Source organism: Phodopus roborovskii, unplaced genomic scaffold, assembly GCF_943737965.1.
Source record: "Phodopus roborovskii unplaced genomic scaffold, PHOROB, whole genome shotgun sequence".
Lineage (NCBI taxonomy): Eukaryota > Metazoa > Chordata > Mammalia > Rodentia > Cricetidae > Phodopus > Phodopus roborovskii.
The window spans coordinates 48146071-48154574 of NW_026126517.1; the positions used below are offsets into that span (position 1 = coordinate 48146071).

The 8504-nt window shown below is 40.6% G+C and overlaps 2 pseudogenes; one reads left to right on the forward strand and one right to left on the reverse strand.

Moving 5' to 3' along the window:
• Window positions 1-3134: 3134 nt before the first annotated feature.
• LOC127232049 (uncharacterized) lies at window positions 3135-3234 on the reverse strand (annotated as a pseudogene).
• A 508-nt stretch (window positions 3235-3742) lies between these two features.
• Window positions 3743-4045, forward strand: LOC127231961 (U6 snRNA-associated Sm-like protein LSm5; annotated as a pseudogene).
• Window positions 4046-8504: the final 4459 nt, after the last annotated feature.

Sequence of the window (8504 nt, forward strand, 5' to 3'; positions counted from 1 at the left end):
CTTCACTTCCCTAAGTGTATGACAGAGACAGCAGCGCCAGCCTAACGCTGCTGCTAAAGGAAAGAGAAGATGTGGACAAGGACTCCTCCAGACTCAACTGAGCTCTTTGCAGCTTCCAGCCTGCCCCCCCCCCCCGACTTCAACAGATTTGATACAGTGCAGTTTTGTTCTTTGACATTACATGTTTCATGTAATTTCATGCATGCCGCCTTGCAAGCTTTCAGTGAATCTCCAAGACCTTGGAATATAAAATTTAATATCAGTTTTGTTTTAATTTTACACATTCAGCTCCTTCTCAGAATGAAGCTCTAGCTTTAGTCGGGTTAATTTACTTCCATACCCACAAATCAGCGTGCTTTTAACTAAAGTAAAATGTGTATGTTACCATTTTAACTATTTTTAGTTTACAATCCAGGGACATTAGCTAATAATACATTTACATCCTGTGCAACCGTCATCCTACTTTTCCAAGCAGCTATGTTCTCACAGCTTCTGCTTATTACTCCTGGTCTGACTCAGATTTCTGAGTCAATGAACTCTTCCCATTCTGTTTTCTTTTTTTTAATAATTTTTCAAAAGATCTATTTATGTTTACAGTGTCCTGCCTGCATGTGACCCTGAAAGCCAGAAGAGGGCACCATGTGAGTGCTGGGAATTGAACTCATGACCTCAAGCCGGGCGTTGGTGGTGCACACCTTTAATCCCAGCACAAGGACTCAGGAGGCAGAGGCAGGCAGATCTCTGTGAGTTCGAAGCCAGCCTGGTCTACAGAGCTAGTTCCAGGACAGATCCCAAAGCAACACAGAGAAACCCTATCTTGAAAAAACAAAAACAACAAAAAGTGAACTCGTGCTTCTAACTTCGGAGCTATCTCTCCATTCCAAGCTCTTCCCGTTCTTGTATCACAAGTAGAGAGGCAGTTTCTTAGAGGGTATGTGTACAGACTCTGAGTTCAGATTCCATATCAGTTACTTCCTGGTTATATCACCTTGGTCAAGTGAATCAAACTTGTAGAAACCTAGATATTCCCCCCCCCCCGCACTTGTACACGAATACTCACAATAATTTTCTTCATAACCACCCCAGACTGTAAGCAAACAAGATGTGATCAATATGTAAATAAGCAAACTGTGGTATAACCACTCAATGATAAAAACATGATATTTCAAGCTACAAAAAAACATGGAGGAAACTCAAATGTGTATTCGTTACTTTTCTGTTGCTATGACAAAATACCATGACCATAAGCAATTTAAAGGAGAAAGGGTTTATTCAACAGTGTTCCTCATATTGTGGTGACCCCCCACCATAAAATTATTTTCATTGCTACTTCATAACTAATTTTGCTACTGTTATGGATTGTAATGTAATACTGTGTTTTTCATGGTGACCCCTGTGAAAAGAAGCAATACTATAAGGAAAGTAGCTAAGAATATTCCAGAACAGATGAAGAGCTTAGTCATTCATGATAATTCTCAAATATTTATGACCCAGACTAGTGTGTGTGTGTGTGTGTGCCTGTGTGTATGTATACACATATATACTTGAAGACTTTCTTTGTGTCTTAGTTATGTATTTGTGTCTGTGTGTGGTGCCCTCAGAGGCCAGAGGAATGTTGGATCTCCTGCTGCTGGAGTTACAGGTGTTACGGGTGAGCTGCCTGCTTTAGATGCTGGGAACAGAATTCAGGTCCTCTGAAAGTTTAGTGATGCTATTGATTACTAAGCCATCTCTCAGGGCCCCGTTGTTATGTTTTCAAAGCACTGATATCTTCATGCTTTGAAAATAAACTCCATTTTACATATAACACAGTGTATACAGAGAATTCAGCATTATCTTAACTCTGAGTACTGGGCTCAACCCTTGGCTCAAATTGTGTGTGTGTGTGGGGGGGGGTATTTTCACACTAGATAAATTGTATCCATAGCTGTCATTGGTTTCAAGTATGTCACTCCAAAATAAGACATTAATATCTTGATGCTCCATGGTTATTTCTGGCATACAGATTTTAATGGAAAAGTGTTACTTAGTATTTTATAGCCTAAATAATTGATGATATGGTTTATGGTATTAAACTCTAGAACACTGGCAGACCATTCATAGTTTATAGTAGAACACAAATTACTTTCTGAAGACAACTTCATCCTTACTCCTAGCATTGATTACCCTGGATGGACTCCAAGCACCAGGTGGAGTGATTTTCTATCCAGTTGGCTTTTTGCAGTAGAAAATGTCAGTGCTTCCTCTAGCTCTTCTGATTTTTAAAACATGAAGTGCTATATTCAATGAATGTTTATATTCTAGATTTTTCTTGTGTGTGTGTGGGGGGGTGAATTTCAAAGTCGGAGTTGCTCACTATTTTCTCAACACTCAGTTGAAAGTAACCCCGAGGAGAGCAGCCTGCAGGACTGCATCACCCATTTCTCTGGTGCACTAAAATCTACCTCTATGTGAAGAAGCCACATGGAGACTCTTACCTAGAAAGACCCAATTCAAACAGCTGTGCTCTCCTAAGAAATAGACAATAGGCCTGTGTTTATTACCCAGTACCTGCACCTGCTTTAGGTGGTATCTTACCGGTGGAAGGTGGAAGTAAGCTTTAGTAAGGGTGTATGATGGGAATGTTCTATGTAGCCAAGGAAGGAGTGATAGGTCCGGACATTCTCCAGTAAGATAAAACCATGTGGAAATACATAGATAAATAGAGATGGGTTAATAATTCAAGAGAGAGCCAATAAGAAGCCTGAGCCATTAAACAGTTTATAATTAATATAAGTCTTTGTGTGTTTATTTGGGTCTGAAGGGTGGCGGGACCGGCAGAACAGAAACTCCGTCTACAGGTGTCGGCATAGCTTTAGTTTTTGTTTTTAAAATAGCTGCTTAATTTTTATCTTATGTTTTTGGATGTTTTGCCAGCTTGTCTGTGCACCATATGTATGAAGTGCCTGTGGAGGCCAGAAAAGGGGGTTGGGTCTTTTGGAACTGGTATTATGGCTGGTTGTGAGATGTCATGTGTGGTGTTCTCTGGCCTTCAGCCTTGGACAGCACACACCCACCCACATACACACACACACACACACACACACACACACACTTCCCCCAACCCTGCCACACACAAATAAATAAAGTTTTAAGAAACTATGGAATGTTTCACAAATTTGGCTTTCAGACTTATACAAGTGCTAGGCTAATCTTCCCTGTTTCAATTTTAGTATATGTGCTGTTGTTCAGAACATCAACATCAGCTCTTCTGATCCTTTCCTTTGGAGTTACACTTTATCAAGAGGGGTATCTGCCTTTTGAGTAACAGGTTAGTCACTGCTTACTATCAGTCTTCAGTTGCCCAGTCTTCTCTACCAGCTCTGGTGTCACTGGGTGGCTATGCTGTGTTCATGTCGTGTGTGTGTGTGTGTGTGTGTGTGTGTGTGTGTGTGTGTGTGTGTGTGTCTGGTACATCACCCCTTTTATTATTTATCAGGATTAGTACTCTATCTATTGTAAACAACTCTGAAATCTTAATCTTATAAGCCAATAAAGGATTATTTTTGCTCTAGGCAGTCTAATGAGGAGAAGTGTAATCAGAGACTAATGTCCTTCCATCGAGTATTACTGCCATCCCCCTAGCATCCCAGGCTTTTTATTCCAGCTGCATTGGAAAACAAGCTGAAACTCTAAATAGTTTTATGTTGGGTGATCCCTACATCTTTACTAGCTACAGAGTCACAAAGGCTGAGGTGGATCCATGGTGGCTTACGCGACCATGAACCCATCTCAGTTCCTGCCACTAGAACTTGTGGACAAGTGTATAGGATCAAGAATTCACATTGTGATGAAGAGTGATAAAGAAATTGTTGGTACACTCCTAGGATTTGATGATTTTTGTCAATATGGTGTTGAAAGATGTCACAGAGTTTGAAGTTATACCAGAAGGAAGAAGGATTACAAAATTAGATCAGATTTTACTAAATGGAAATAATATAACATTGCTGGTTCCTGGAGGAGAAGGGCCTGAAGTATGAATGGATTACCTTGACTTATGCTAGATTCTGGCTTTAAAAAAAAAAAAAAAAACCTTTGATGTTTAGATTCTATAAAATGAAGTTTCAGTTAAAAGAACATATTTTGGAGATATACACCCATTTTTCTAAGCTTATCATGGTTATTTTGGGAAAGGAAGAGTTGGTTTTTTTTAAGACTTAAAGATTTTTTTTTTTTTTTTTTTTTTTTTTTTGGTTAAAAAAATACAAAAGAGTGGTAGGGAATGTGAGTTTCATGGATGGAAGGAGGAAAATAGGATAGCCATTATTCATCATTGTCCTTGTTTTTCAATTGCCCATGACAACTCAAAGTGGCCTTGTTGGAAGGAAAGCCTTTTTCTTTACCCTCTTAGGTTCAGTTGTTGAGGGCATTGAGCATCAGCCCAAAGATTAGCAAAAAGGAGATGCATAGTAAAATCACTTTCTGTAAAGGAGCTCAGAAAGAACTCTGACTCTAGGGGATCCTTAGCATTTGGGTCTTAGATAGTGCCCTAAAGGGGAGGGAGAAAACACATGACTTCTTAGATTTGGGGCACTGAAAGGGCACTTACAGGAGATAAATAGTGTGTAGGAAGGCCATGCTGGCCCTTTGGGCAACAGAGACATTGGTGATATATTGTTTTTGATTTATTAAAGCCACTGAAGATCAGAGAAGCAAAGCAGCCAAGCCAGTAGATCTTACCTCTACCCAGTTGAAATGGCCATCCTGTCTCCACAGTCCTGAGAGGCTAAAGGCTCTAAATTCCTGTCTCCTCCTCCTTTTATTCCTTTCTCTGCCCAGCCATTATCACTCCTGTCTCCACCTTCCTAATACTGGGATTAAAGGCATGTGATCCCAGGTGCTGAGATCACCTTTGTGTGAGCTGTTTTTTAAAGACTAGATCAATTTTGTGTTGTCAGTGTGGCCTTGAACAGATATCAGTCTACCTCTTAATCCTGAATCCTGGGATTAAAGGTGTGAACCACCACCACCTAGCTTGGCTAGTTAATTAGTATGGCTGTTTTGCTATTTTGATCTCCAATGACTTTAATATCATAAACAACATATTACTAGAAGTCAGTATGAAGGTTTTATCATGATGTCTGTCTCAGTATAGTATGGCCTGATAACAGAAGTCATCTTTTTCTGTTGTTCTCTGGAAGGGACTCATAACAATTGGATTATTTGGAATTATTTTGAAAGGTTCCACTTTAGGATAGATACAAGATTTTGGGAGCTCAAATACATTCAATTAAATATAACTGCTATGTCACAGAAACTTCTCTTGGAATTCTTCAGGGAGAATTTAACCCATATACAAAGAACTCTAGAGATACCACGGGTATCCATTAAGTCACATGACTAAGAAGTCTAGCTACAGCTGGGCTTGATCTTGAGGTTTATGAGGTTCTCTGGAACTGGCTTCCTTTCCCTACCATTGATCTTTCTGGCCCTTCCTGCTCCCAGTGCTAGTTTTATTATCAGCTGGCTCCCTTCAGCAGCAGAATAATAAACAGATATTACAATGCTTCCTGTATTCCTATTCTAATACTACACTCCAGAGGATAAGAGTCCTGAGCTTCATGTTGGTAGACCTCTGTCTTAGGTCCGAAGGAAACGACAGTTCCCCAAACTCCAAAAGGCAGTCCAGTGAGCTCAACCTGGACTTTAGGACAATTTCTGGTAGTCAGGTAAAAGCCAGCATTCCTCAGGAACTTGTCTAACCAGTTCTCATTTACCTAAAGGAGTCATTTCCCTTACCTCTGGCAGAAGATTAGCATATCAAAGCTCATGCTGGCCTCCAGGATCCTTGAGTATCACTAGTACCTGTTAGACATTTCAAAGTCCATACAAACATCCTAGCCCTTCTTACCTCCTCCCTCACCTTAAACTCCCTCCTGCTCACAGCTTCCCTTCCCCCAGCTACTCATTCTCCTTATAACCCTGCTATTCTCGATATGTTCTCTCTGCTTCAGCTTCTCTTACTATGATTTCTCTATTCTCTATCCCTTGCTATTCTTCATCTTTTCAAAGACAGCCCTGGCCAGGTCCAGGCTGCTGGCCATGTTCAATCTATTCTTTCTCTTTCTGATCTGGACTCGTCCGGATGCCTTTGGCTGTTCCCTTTCTCATATCTACAATAAAAACCTTCTCCTTACCCATACCATAGAGTGGTCATGTTTATATACCCTGAAACAAGAACTGTTATTGGCAGTCTAACTGAAACAGGTACACAGAAACTGCTAAAAAGCATGGATTTCTCATTTATGTCCACAAGGTAACTAAATTTAGAAGGCCCAGCACCTTTGCCTTAATTTTGTGTGCTTCCTTTATTTTATTTTGGGTCAGCTGTTTACGTATGATCTCTTTACATCCTTCTGTTAGAAATAATTTCTGGCCAGGCGGTGGTGGCTCACTTGGGAGGCAGAGGCAGGTGGATCTCTGTGATTTGAGACCAGCCTGGTCTACAGAGCCAGTTCCAAGACAGCCTCCAAAGCTACAGAGAAACCCTGTCTCTGAAAACCAAAAAAAGAAGGAAAAAAAGAAAGAAAGAAAGAAAGAAGGAAAGAAAGAAAAAAAAAAAAAAGAAAGAATTTCTGAGTCACAAAGAAGGAGACTCCCGTAATAGGGCCCAAGGCCTGACATGAATGACTGATGTGTTAGAGGCACCATTCTGGCCTTAGAACCTAGCACATAGGCCCCAACACCTAAGGACCTATTCCATAGTCCCAGAGAAATCCCTAAATGTACTTACTGTGCTTTTTGGCTTCTGTAGTCTAACTGTTCTTTCCAATCTAAGAATATCCACAGGATGTAGATTTTGTGCATAAAAGACAAAGAATTGTGAGGCTGGGGGCTGATGATTTGGGCACGTTCCCCATGCTGCTGGCAGCGGCAATACAAGACATTCTATTTGTCTTTAAGAGTATCTGTGTGTTTTCTACCCTTAGAGAACACACAGTGTTTCAACAGGTAAAGCTTTACTACTGATCAGAAGGGTACTCTGCTCACAAACAAACAACAAGACAGGGACCACTCTGTCTGGGACAGGAAGTTTACATGGTTTCTACTCTAACCTGAGAAGTGACTGTCTTTGTCCCATTGGCTGGAGTACAACCTCACAGTCTTTCATCCTGATTGGCTAGTTTTAAAAGAACCAGGGAAAGGAAAATGAAGTAGAGCAGCTATGGCTCTGCTATAAATGTCACTTCAGTTAGGAGAATGTAAGTAGGGTCTTATTGTAAACAAATGCTTTACCAGTTGGGGCAGAGTTCAAACATTTGAATAAAAGTTTTACTAGGTAAGGGAGATAAAAAGATTTGAATTTGAAAGGTTTTAGTGTTTTGATGGGGGCAGAAAAAACAACTACTGTTTAATGTTTCTTACTCTCCTTCAGGCTGAAGGCAGAGGTAAGTCATCATCATTGAATTTCAGGGAGAACAAAGCCTCATTGGATGGACCTTCTGTAGACGAGGGCCTGCCTGCTGGAGGATGAAGCAGTTCCCTGAAATAGAAGTGGCCATCTCCTGAAAAAAAATCAGCTTTCTCTTGCAAGCAGTAAGAGCTTCCTTAGACCATTTTGCAGGACAAATGTTCTCAACCTGTGGGTTGTAACCCCCCCAAAAGGGGTCAAATATTGGATATATTGCATATCAGATATTTACAGTATGATTCATAACATTAGCAAAATTAGAGTTAAGAAGTGGTAACAAAATTTAATTTTTTTTTATTTATATGCTTTGATGTTTTGCCTGCATGTATGTATGTCTGTATGAAAATGTTGGATCCACTAGAACTTGAGTTGTGAGCTACCATGTGGGTGCTGGGAATTGAACCTGGATCCTCTGGAGGAGCAGCCAGTGCTCTTAACTGATGAACCATCTCTCCAGCCCACAATGAAATAATTTTATGGTTTTGGGTAGTGGCAGCTATTCTTTGTTGTAAACCTGACTATATCTGGAATGAACTTCCATCTAGAAATGGAGGGCACACCTATGATCTGGGTCTTGAGTTGGGAAGACAACATGACTTCGATCCAGATCATGAGGCAGGAAGACACACCTTTATTTTGAGCCACACCTTCTGCTGGAAGTCTATGTAAGGTTGGTGGAAGAAGGAAGGGATTGTTGCTTCTTCTCCTGCTTGCCCTTACCTTGTCAGCATATCCATTCCTTCACTGGCTTTAGAGCCTAATTCTTCGGGATTCCAGCATATACAGAAGACCAGCTAAGACATCTGGACTAAGCAACTACTACTAGATTCTTGGACTTTCTGTTCACAGCTAGCCATTGTTGGACTGCAGTCCGTAAGTCATTCCAACAAATAAGTGTGTGTGTGTGTGTGTGTGTGTGTGTGTGTGTGTGTATTCATTTTGTAAGTTCTGTGACTCTAGAGAACCCTGACTAATACAGGGGTCATGACAAAGTAAGGAACTATATTAAAGGGTTACAGCATTAGGAAGGTTGAGAACCATTGAGCTAGATGGA